Raw genomic sequence first — 10239 nt, 5'->3', positions numbered from 1 at the left:
TTCAATCCCCAGCAACACCACATGGTGGCTTTACACCCATCCGTAATGGGATCTGATGCCCTCTTCTGACACACAGCTGTACTTGCAGTTAGTAAAGCTAAGGTATAAATACTCAAATAAATCTTAAAAAAGAAAAAAAGAAAAAGTTGCAGTGTGATGCCAACATCAAAGTCAGGAGGATCAGAACTCCGACCTCGGGTTTGACCCTTATTAGTGATGATGTAAAACCGGTATCGTCTACTGTAACATTGGCGGTCCCCACAGACACATGATACGGACCATCATCATCTACGTATCTGCTCTCAGGCTCAGCTTCCCCATGTAAGACAGGGGATTGGTTGCTCAAGGCCACACAGCTAGGCATGCATTTCAGGACAGCAGCAGCTGCAGGGTCTTTTGTATTCACCAGCATCCTAGCTATTCGACTCTGTTCCCTACGAGCCTCTCTTCCAAATTGCCTATTTTGACTCTCCAAATCACCTGCAAGTAGTGTGTGTGAAGCAGGAGCGTGCGGGCGGAGATGCCACGCAGGAGGGAGGGAGGGAGAGAGGGAGGAGCGAGCGCAAGCGAGCGCTGGGGGCAAGTGAATGTTCAGGCATAATTCCAAAGTGCCCACTTGGTGGCGCCATACTCCCACATTCAGTGTGAATAGCATCAATCTGCCTCATAGAACAGCTTGAAAAGTTTCTTTTATTTATCTGTCTACCCAGTCGCTCACCGCATCTTTGCTAAGTGTGAAAACACGCATGACAGGCATGGGAGCTACAACCGTATAGACCACGTCTAAAATCATTTTAATATTTTTCCGATAAAGCTGCCTGCCTCCGTCTTAGGCTTGGAAGCCATCATATTGTGTAGTAAGGACACATTAGTTCATTCCTGTTTATGATTAAATCTGTTTCTCAGGGGATTGGGCTATGCCCCACCTGTTACCTTAACTACAGATGGTTCTGGACTGCCTGTCCCAGGAAGCCACAGCCATGTCTTTGTTTCAAAAAGGTTATTATGCCCACATAGCTTATGGCCACGTTGTTATGGCTGTGTTCCACTTCTGCCACCCCAGCTATTTGCCTGCCAAATCCTCCATTTGGAACCCCCTTCTCCTGATCTGTAAACATCTGATCTTACCCAGGTCCAGCGCTCATCTCTTGAACCCCACCCTTAGAGAGAAGCTTGTTTTAATTACTTTGGCTATCATGATTTGGGTCTGGTCTTTCTCCTCCAATCTGTGGAATTAACACTTCCCAGTTTCCGTGGGAATTTGACAGCTATGGGAGGACTATATTGTTCCATTTGTCCATCCACAACAAGCGCTCGGATAGGCCACCCTTCCCTTCGGTCTTCAGGTCTGTATTTAGCCTCCATTGACTCTCTGCCAATCCCTGGGAATGCTAGAATGGGAAAGACACTTGTGGAGACAAGAAACACATGATTGGTATCGATTTGGCGGGAGCTATTTGGTGACTGGTGTTTGCAAATGCCAGAAACCCTGCTCTGAATCTCCTGAAATAGTCAGGACCTTTCTCCTGTGTCGTCATAAAAAGGGAGAGCAAACTTTGCCCAGCAATTCTCCCAAGGCTCTGGTCCATGCCCTTGTTCCTCCAGAGGCTTCTGTGAGGCCATTCAGGTTGGTGGCAAGGATGTGACTGAGTCCATCCTATCCATGACTTTAGGCAAAGCCCTTCCTTTCCCTGTGCCCACGTTCCCATCTTCTGTAACCCCCAAAAACTGTTTTTCGGGTGTGGCAGAAAACACCCAGGAGTGAAGCTAGAAACCTGGACTCCATCCCCACATCTTGGTTTATTTCCCCGGGCTTCGCTCTTCGAATCTGTGGTAGATTAAGTACCACCCAACTCCAGGCATCCGGATTCACAAACCACCCCAGAAAGAAATGAGATAAGAGACAGCCATGTGCTTATCTGCTAGGGCTGCTGGGGCTGAGGACACCGTAAGCCTGAAGCTGCCGTAGCTTGAATGATGTCGTTTATGTGGTTAGATGGGGAGTTATCAGGTTACCCCTCACTTACATTGCAAAGGATGAGTGAATCCGTGGTCAGCCCTTCCAGAAACGTGTGTGTGTGTGTGTGGCAAAAGCCAGGGAGTTGGAGGGTATCTTGCCATTACTAACTGTATCAGTGCTTCTCAATCTGTGGGTCACGACCCTTTCGGGGTCACCTAAGACCATCAGAAAGCACAGATGTTTACATTACGATTCATAGCAGAAGCAAAAGTACAGATATAAAGCAATGGGAATAATTTTATGATTGAGGGTCACCATAGCTGTATAAAAGGTCACAGCATCAGGTGAGCTTCCCGATGCCCTTGAACATCACTGTAAGGTGCTCATATAATTTCTTTCTCACATAAATGCTTGCTGCCATGGTACCGTGCCAGGCCCTGGCTGGGCTAGCTAGACCCATAGAAAGGTTGCCTTCCTGAAAATGGATGGTTCAGTTTAGTTCTGGGTGTGTAAAATGAGGATTTTTGGCACCAAATATGTATAAACTGAGGACGTGTGCTGGAGGAGAGTTCTCATGGTAGCTATGAGGGCATTGTCTTAGGGTTTTACTGCTGTGAACAGACAGACACCATGACCACGACAACTCCTAACAGGGGCTGGCTTACAGGTTCAGAGGTTCGCTCCAGCATCGTCAGGGTGGGAGCATGGCAGAGTCCAGGCAGGCCTGGTTCAGGAGGAGCTGAGACTGAAGGCAAACAGAAAACTGGCTTCCAGGCAGCTAGGACAAGGGTCTTGAAGCCCACATCCACAGTGACACGCCTACTCTAACAAGGCCATACCTCTTAATAGTGCCACTCCCTGGGCCAGGCATATACAAACCATCGAAAGGATCTATCTGGAAGAGGCCAGAGCAGAGAAAATAAGAAATTAAATAGGGCCAGAAGGCTGGACCAGGCCATGGTGGGTGGGGCAGGGTGGCAGGGCAGGAGGGGAGAGAAGACAAAAGACAGATCAGAGCTGGAATAGCAGGGTTATAAGGGAATGGGAAGGGGTTGGGGATTTAGCTCAGTGGTAGAGCGCTTGCCTAGCAAGCGCAAGGCCCTGGGTTCGGTCCCAAGCTCCGAAAAAAAGAAAGAAAAAAAAAAAGAGAATGGGAAGCTGGAGGAGGAAAGCCCATGAGCTGGAGACATTGGGGGTGGTGTGTGAGGAGAGCTGAGAAGAGGTTCCAATCCCCACCCCCTCACCCCACCCCACCCCCCCACACACACACACACACTGAAGAAGCCAGGAGATCAGCCTGTGCTTTGGTATGCTAATAGGCGCCATACACAGCCTTTTGTCCCAAGTTTCTTTTGAACTCGACACTGAGAAAATAAATTCTCTTTTTTCTTTTCTTTTCCTCTTTTCCTCTTTTTTTCTTTTTCTTTCTTTCTCTCTCTTCAACCCCCTTCGAGGCAGGGTCCTACTGTGTGGCATAAGCTAACAGACCCACAGTCTTCCTGCCTCAGCTCTCGAAGGCTGCAATTACAGGCAAGAACCAACAACCGGGGGCGGGGGGTTTTATTTTTGTATATTTGGTTTGGTCTCTGCTCACAGTCTCTAGCACTTGGTAACTACTGGTAGCCAATACTATTCCTTCAACCTTATCAGCTAATATTGCAGGGTATGCTAGAGCGACAAGAAACAGCCCAGTAGGGCTGGAGAGATGGCTCAGTGGTTAAGAGCATTGACTGCTCTTCCAGAGCTCCTGAGTTCAATTCCCAGCAACCACATGGTGGCTCACAACCATCTGTAATGGGATGCTCTCTTCTGAAGTGTCTGAAGAGAACTACAGTGTAATAATATATAAATAAAATAAAAAAGAAAGAAAGAAACAGCCCAGTAGACTAGGGAGAAAGGCAACATAGACGTGGTTCCCTCCCAGCTGTCTTAGTTAGGGTTTCTATTGCCATGAAGAGCCACCATGACCACAGCAACTCTTAGAAAGGAAAGCAACCAACTGGGTCTAGATTACAGTTCAGGGGTTTAGTCCACTGTCATCACTGTGGAAAGCACGGCCGCAGGCAGGCAGACATGGCGCTGTAGAAATAGCTTAGAGTTCTACATCCAGATCAAAGGCAGCAGCAAGAGACAGTGACTGGGCCCGGCTTGAGAATCTGATATCTTTTTTTTTTTTTTTTTTTTTTTGGGGGAGCTGGGGACCGAACCCAAGGCCTTGCGTTTGCTAGGCAAGCGCTCTACCACTGAGCTAAATCCCCAGGACCCTGCTCTCCAGTGTCACATTTCCTCCAGCGAGGCCACACCTTTGCCAGAAGGCCCATACCTCTTGACAGTGCCACTCCCCATGGGCCTGTGGGGGCCATTTTCCTACAAAACTCCACGCCAGCATTCAAGGGCAGGTATTACTGTCTGTCAGGCTAATTACACAGGCGCTGAGCTGGAGGTGCAACAGGGGCCTCGGTATTGGCCTGAGTTCAGTCCACGGGGACCCTGAACTCTAAGAATAGCCAATGTGCTACCAACATGCCTCTGGCAAAGAGAGTTCTCTCAGTTGAATAAGCTCCTCGGTTCTCAGGAACGAATCCTAGAAACAGAGCTCCTTAAGCTCAGCCTGTCAGTTCTTGTTGCAAAACACCAATAATGTCAGCCGTAGCTGGGTTCTCACTTTTCAAGCAAATTCACCACTTGGGCTGAAATGACACACTGTTGGAAATAAGGCCAGAAGAGACTAGTTTGCGTAGGTCCAAAATAACCCTAGAGCTAGCCCACCTTCTATTCTTTAATTTGCTCATTTATTTGACCAAAAAATAAAAAAGGTATTTACTGAGTGCTTGCCCTATAGTGAGCCCTATGCTGGGGACAGAGCAGACAGGAGCAGCAGCTAGCTCGTAATAGAGCAAGTGCCAAAGGAAATCCAAAACTCAAATACTCAACACAGGCCAGCCATGTGCCACACAAGCCCATCCAGCCAAGCTTAGCTAGGTATTTAGAAGTAGCCTCCACTAAGTACTCAGTTCACAGCAGTTCTTGGTGGTGCACTTGTCTGGCCTGCCCAGGGCCTTGGGTTTGTGAGGTCCGAGTTGATCCTCTTCCAGGACCTCTTGAATAAGACTCATGGAGACGGGGTTGGGGAGTAAGCTCAGAGGTAGAGCGCTTGCCTAGCAAGCGCAAGGCCCTGGGTTCGGTCCCCAGCTCCGAAGGGGGAAAAAAAAAAAAAGACTCATGGAGACAGCGATTGCCACAATAGCAAGAGGAATTTAATTCCAGCATGTCGGGGTCCTCACACTTCAAGGGGAGACGACCCTGAGCGGATTTTAACAGGGGATTATATAGCTTACAAACAACTGGGGCAGAATTCAAACAATGGTAACTAGGCAACGTACTGTGCACATTTGGTGGGGCGAAACAACTTTCAGATCAGACTCGGTGTACCGTTCAAGACTTTCCCAAGGGAGGGGGGGAGTTGGTTGGAAGCCACAGGTAGCTTTGTGTGACAGTTTGGCTTGTAACTGTTCCAGGACCTAAACCAGCTTTTTTTTTCTTCCTGGAAGGGATGGGTCCTTGTGCTCAGAGGTTTGTGGTGGAAATTTTCCCACTGGCCCTAGATTGGCCCCTACTCTGGCTCTTTTAGGCTCAACCCAGCACGTAAAAAGAAAGAAGTCAGATGTGTCATTTGGAACACAGGACGGCTCCAGGCGTCGGGGGGGGGGGCGGGAGCGGGGGGGGGGCGGGAGGCCGGGAGGCGACACAGGACGGGGTTCACGCCTGCTCAGTATTGCTGCATTTTAAGACTTCGAAATGCAGTACATTGTACAAACATAAATTGCACACTCAAAAATGGCCTAAGATGGTAAGCTTTTATGTTATTCATATTTTTTTAAAGATTTGTTTATGTACTATGTATACAGCATTCTGCCTGCACCTATGCCTGTGGCCAGAAGAGGGCGCCAGATCTCTTCATAGATGGTTATGAGCCACCATGTGGTTGCTCGGAATTGAACTCAGAACCTCTGAAAGAGCAGTCAGTGCTCTTAACCACTGAGCCATCACTCCAGCCCACATATTTTTCTATGATGAAAATTATGGAGTTAGGGATTTGATTTCATGGTAGAGCATTTGATGGGCATATGCAAATTTCTATGGTTAGATGAACATTTTAATGAGGGACACTTAAAATTGTGTCTTCAACTTAAAAAGCACAACGTGTTTGTAACAATTAGTAATTGTGGTAACTCACAGGTGCGAACTGTTTTTTACAGAGAATAGGGTATGCTGGCTAGTTTTATGTCAACTTGACATAAGCTACAGTCATCTGAGAGGAAGCACCCCAATTGACACAAGGTCTCCATAACTCCAGGCTGTAGGCAAGCCTTGATGTGGGAAGGCCCAGCCCATTGTGGACGGTGCCACCCCTGAGTTGGTGGTCCTGGATTCTATAAGAAAGCCAACCAAGCAAGCCATGAGGAGCAAGCCAGGAAACAGCACTCCTCCATGGCCTCTGATTCAGTTCCTGCCTCCAGGTTCCTGCCTTTTGAATTATCGCCTTAATTCCTTCTATGATTCATTTAATTTTTCTTAATTCACTTCTATGAGCAGTGATATGAAGTGTAAGTAAAGTAAACCCTCCCCTCCCCAGGTTGCTATTGGTCCTGTGTTTCACTGCAGCAATAAAAACCCTAAGACGGAGAGGGCTTGGGCACTTTAAGCCACGTCCTGGCTGGCCTCCAACTGGTGGCTGTTAGGTCTCAAACCTGGGACAAACACCTAATTGACATGTCAAAATAGACTCTGGAATCCCTACCTGTTAGAGGGTCCTCTCCAGGCGGACATACTCCAGCCCTTACCCTGGACACTCCAGCCCAGGAGTGGAACTGCCCTTTCCTGATTGGCTCTTCCCTACATAATCCAGTAGTTTTAGCTAGGTGTTTCCTCCTGCCTTTTACTTCTTGACCAGTCCCTTGGTTTAGGTCGCCCTCTCCATCACTGGTTCCTCTCTTGCTCTCCCTGCCCCTCTCTCATAGGGCCTGGCTCAGTCTGGCCACGGTCATTCTGGATTCTCCCAGATATCTGTTTCTGCCTCTTCCTCTATATTTCCTTATATTTATAATAAAAACCTCAAGCCCTAAGGAGCAGCCATGTCCTCCTTTTATTTCTTTGTTTTTTTCATTTAGTGACAACCATGCCTCAGCCTCCACAGTGCTGGAATTAAAGACACAACACCATGCTGGCTCGCCCTGCTAAATGTCTTACTATGAGAAAGCAACACTAGGTAATGAAACTGCTAGGCAAGTTCACTCAGACCTGTTACTCTAACATTCAGAAGCCTAAGGCAGGAAGAAGATCCAGAGTTCCGGGTCAGCCTAGACTACATAGGAAGAAGCTGCCTCCAAAATCTGCAGGCAGTGAGGAGAGGAAGAGGATGTAGTTTATGGCAGAGTGTGTACAGAGCCATGGAACCCTGGGTTTGAGCCGTTCTGTAGGTGCTTAAAAGTAAAGGAAGAGCCCTGCTGGCTGAGCCCTCTGGACCAAGCCAATCTGCCCTGAGCAGCCCGCCATCCCTGGGGGACTCCCATTCTCCCACTGCTTATCCTGCACCTCCGTCAGACTCCTGAATCATATAGGTAAGTTTCCCTTCCCCCATCCATCTTCCCTGTTGGCTGAGCCCAAGCCAAGCTGCCAGAGCAGCCTGCCATCCCAGGGGGACATCCATTCTCTTGCCACCTCTCTGCCCACCTTCATTGGACCCGAGGCTCCATACAGAACTGTAGGTCCAGAACCATACAGCCCAAAGATATTCATCAGAAGCCTGCTACACCACCACCTTCAAGGTTCACTCCCCTCCCAATACCCACTACAACAAAAACATCCAGGAACCCAAACCGTCTAGATTGCTAAAGTTCCATAAAAAACACAATCAACAAAAGCCAGGGCAATAGGACACCTCCAAAGCACAGCTACCTCACTACAGCAAGCTCTGGATATCCTAGCACAAATGAAACACAAGAAAATTACCTTAAATCCAATCTTTTATACAGATGATGCAGGCTGTAAATGAATGAATCTCTTAAAGAAATACAGGAAAATACAATTAATCAGGGAAAGGAAATGAGTAAAACTGGGCAAGACCTGAAAGTGGAAATAGAAGCAATAAAGAAAACACAAACTAGAGCTTCCAGGGACTAAGCCACTACCCAAAGACTATACATGGACTGACCCTGGGCTCCAACCTCATAGGTAGCAATGAATATCCTAGTAAGAGCACCAGTGGAAGGGGAAGCCCTTGGTCCTGCCAAGACTGAACCCCCAGTGAACGTGATTGTTCGGAGGAGGGCGGTAATGGGGGGAGGATGGGGAGGGGAACACCCATATAGAAGAGGAGGGGGAGGGGTTGGGGGATGTTGGCCTGGAAACTGGGAAAGGGAATAACAATCGAAATGTAAATAAGAAATACCCAGGTTAATAAAGATGGAGGAAAAAAAGAAAAAGAAAACACAAACCGAGGGAATCCTAAATAAGGGAGGAGAACAGGAACAACAGATGCAAGCATCACCAACAGAACACAGGAAATGGTAGGAAGAATCAATCACCTCAGACATGGAAGAAATAATCTAAGAAACTGATACATCAGTCAAAGACAATCTTAAAGCTAAAAAATCCCTGACACGAAATGCCCAGGAAATCTGGAATACCATGAAAAGACCTAACCTAAGACTAATGGAATAGGAGAAGGTAAAGAATCCCAGCTTCAAGGTCCAGAAAATATTCTCAACAAAATCATAGAAGAAAACGTTCCTAACCTAAGGAAAAAGATGCCTATGAACACACAAGAAGCTTACGGAACCCCAACTAGACTGGACCAGAAAAGAAAATCCTCCCAACACATAATAAGCAAAACATGAAACCTACAGAACAAAGAAAAATATTAAAAGTGGTAAGAGAAACAGGCCAGGGAACACACAAAGACAGACCTATCAGAATCACATCCGACTTCTCAACAGACTCTAAAACCTGGGCCTGGACAGATATCCTGCAACCTCTAAAAAGGCACAGGTGCCAACTTAGACTACTGTATCCAGCAAAACTCTCAATCACCATAGAGGGAGAAAAAAAGTGATATTTCAAGACAAGTTCAAATTCCAATAGTGCCTATCCACAAAACCATCCCAACAGAAAACACTAAAAGGAAAACCCCAACCAAGGAAGGATAACTACAGCCAAGAAAACGCAGGAAATGTGTTATTCCATACCAGCAAAAAACAAGGAAATCACACACACACACACACACACACACACACACACACACACACACCACCACCACCACCACCACCAAAATACAAAATAACAGGAAATAACAATCACTGGTCATTAATATCTCTCAACATCAATGGACTCGATCCCCCAATAAAAAGACACAGGCTAACAGAATGTCTGAAAACAGGATCCATACATTCTGCTGTATGAAAGACTCAAACCTCAGCAGTAAGTTTTCCAAGCAAATGGACCCAAGAAGCAAGCTGGAGTAGCCATTCTAATAGCTAATAAAATTAGAACCAAAATTAATCAAAAGAGGCAGGGAAGGGCACTTCATACTCACCAAAGGGAAAATCTACCAAGATGATATCTCAATTCTGAACATCTATGCCCCAAACGCAAGAGCACCCACATTTGTAAAAGAAGCATTGCTGAAGCTTAAATCACACATCAAACCCCACACATTAACAGTGGGAGACTTCCACACCCTCTTCACCAATTGACAGGACATCCAGACCAAAACTAAACAGAGAAATAATGAAACAGGCAGACATTATGAGTCAAATGAACCTAACAGACATCTATAGAATATTTCACCCAAACACAAAAGAACATACCTTCTTCTCAGCACCTCAATGACCCTTCTCCAAAATTGACCATATAGTCAGTCACAAACCAGCCTCATTAGATACCACAGATTAAAGGTGGACTTCGACAACAACAGAAACACTGGAAAGCCTACACACTCTTGGAAACTGAAGAACTCTCTACTCAGTGATCTCTGGGCCAGGAAGAAATAAAGAAAGAAATTAAAGACTTTCTAGAATTCAATGAAATTGAAGGCACAACATACCCAAATTTATGGGACATAAAAAGCATGGCTGAGAGGAAAGTTCATAGCACTGAGTGGCTTCATAAAGAAATTAGAAAGTTCTCATAACGGCAATTTAAAACTACACCCGAAGGCTCTGGAAAAAATAAAAAGAAGACGCGAAGCAAGCACACCAAGGAGGAGTAGAAATCAGGAA

Source organism: Rattus rattus, chromosome 1 (assembly GCF_011064425.1).
Source record: "Rattus rattus isolate New Zealand chromosome 1, Rrattus_CSIRO_v1, whole genome shotgun sequence".
Lineage (NCBI taxonomy): Eukaryota > Metazoa > Chordata > Mammalia > Rodentia > Muridae > Rattus > Rattus rattus.
This window is presented reverse-complemented; position numbering follows the sequence as displayed.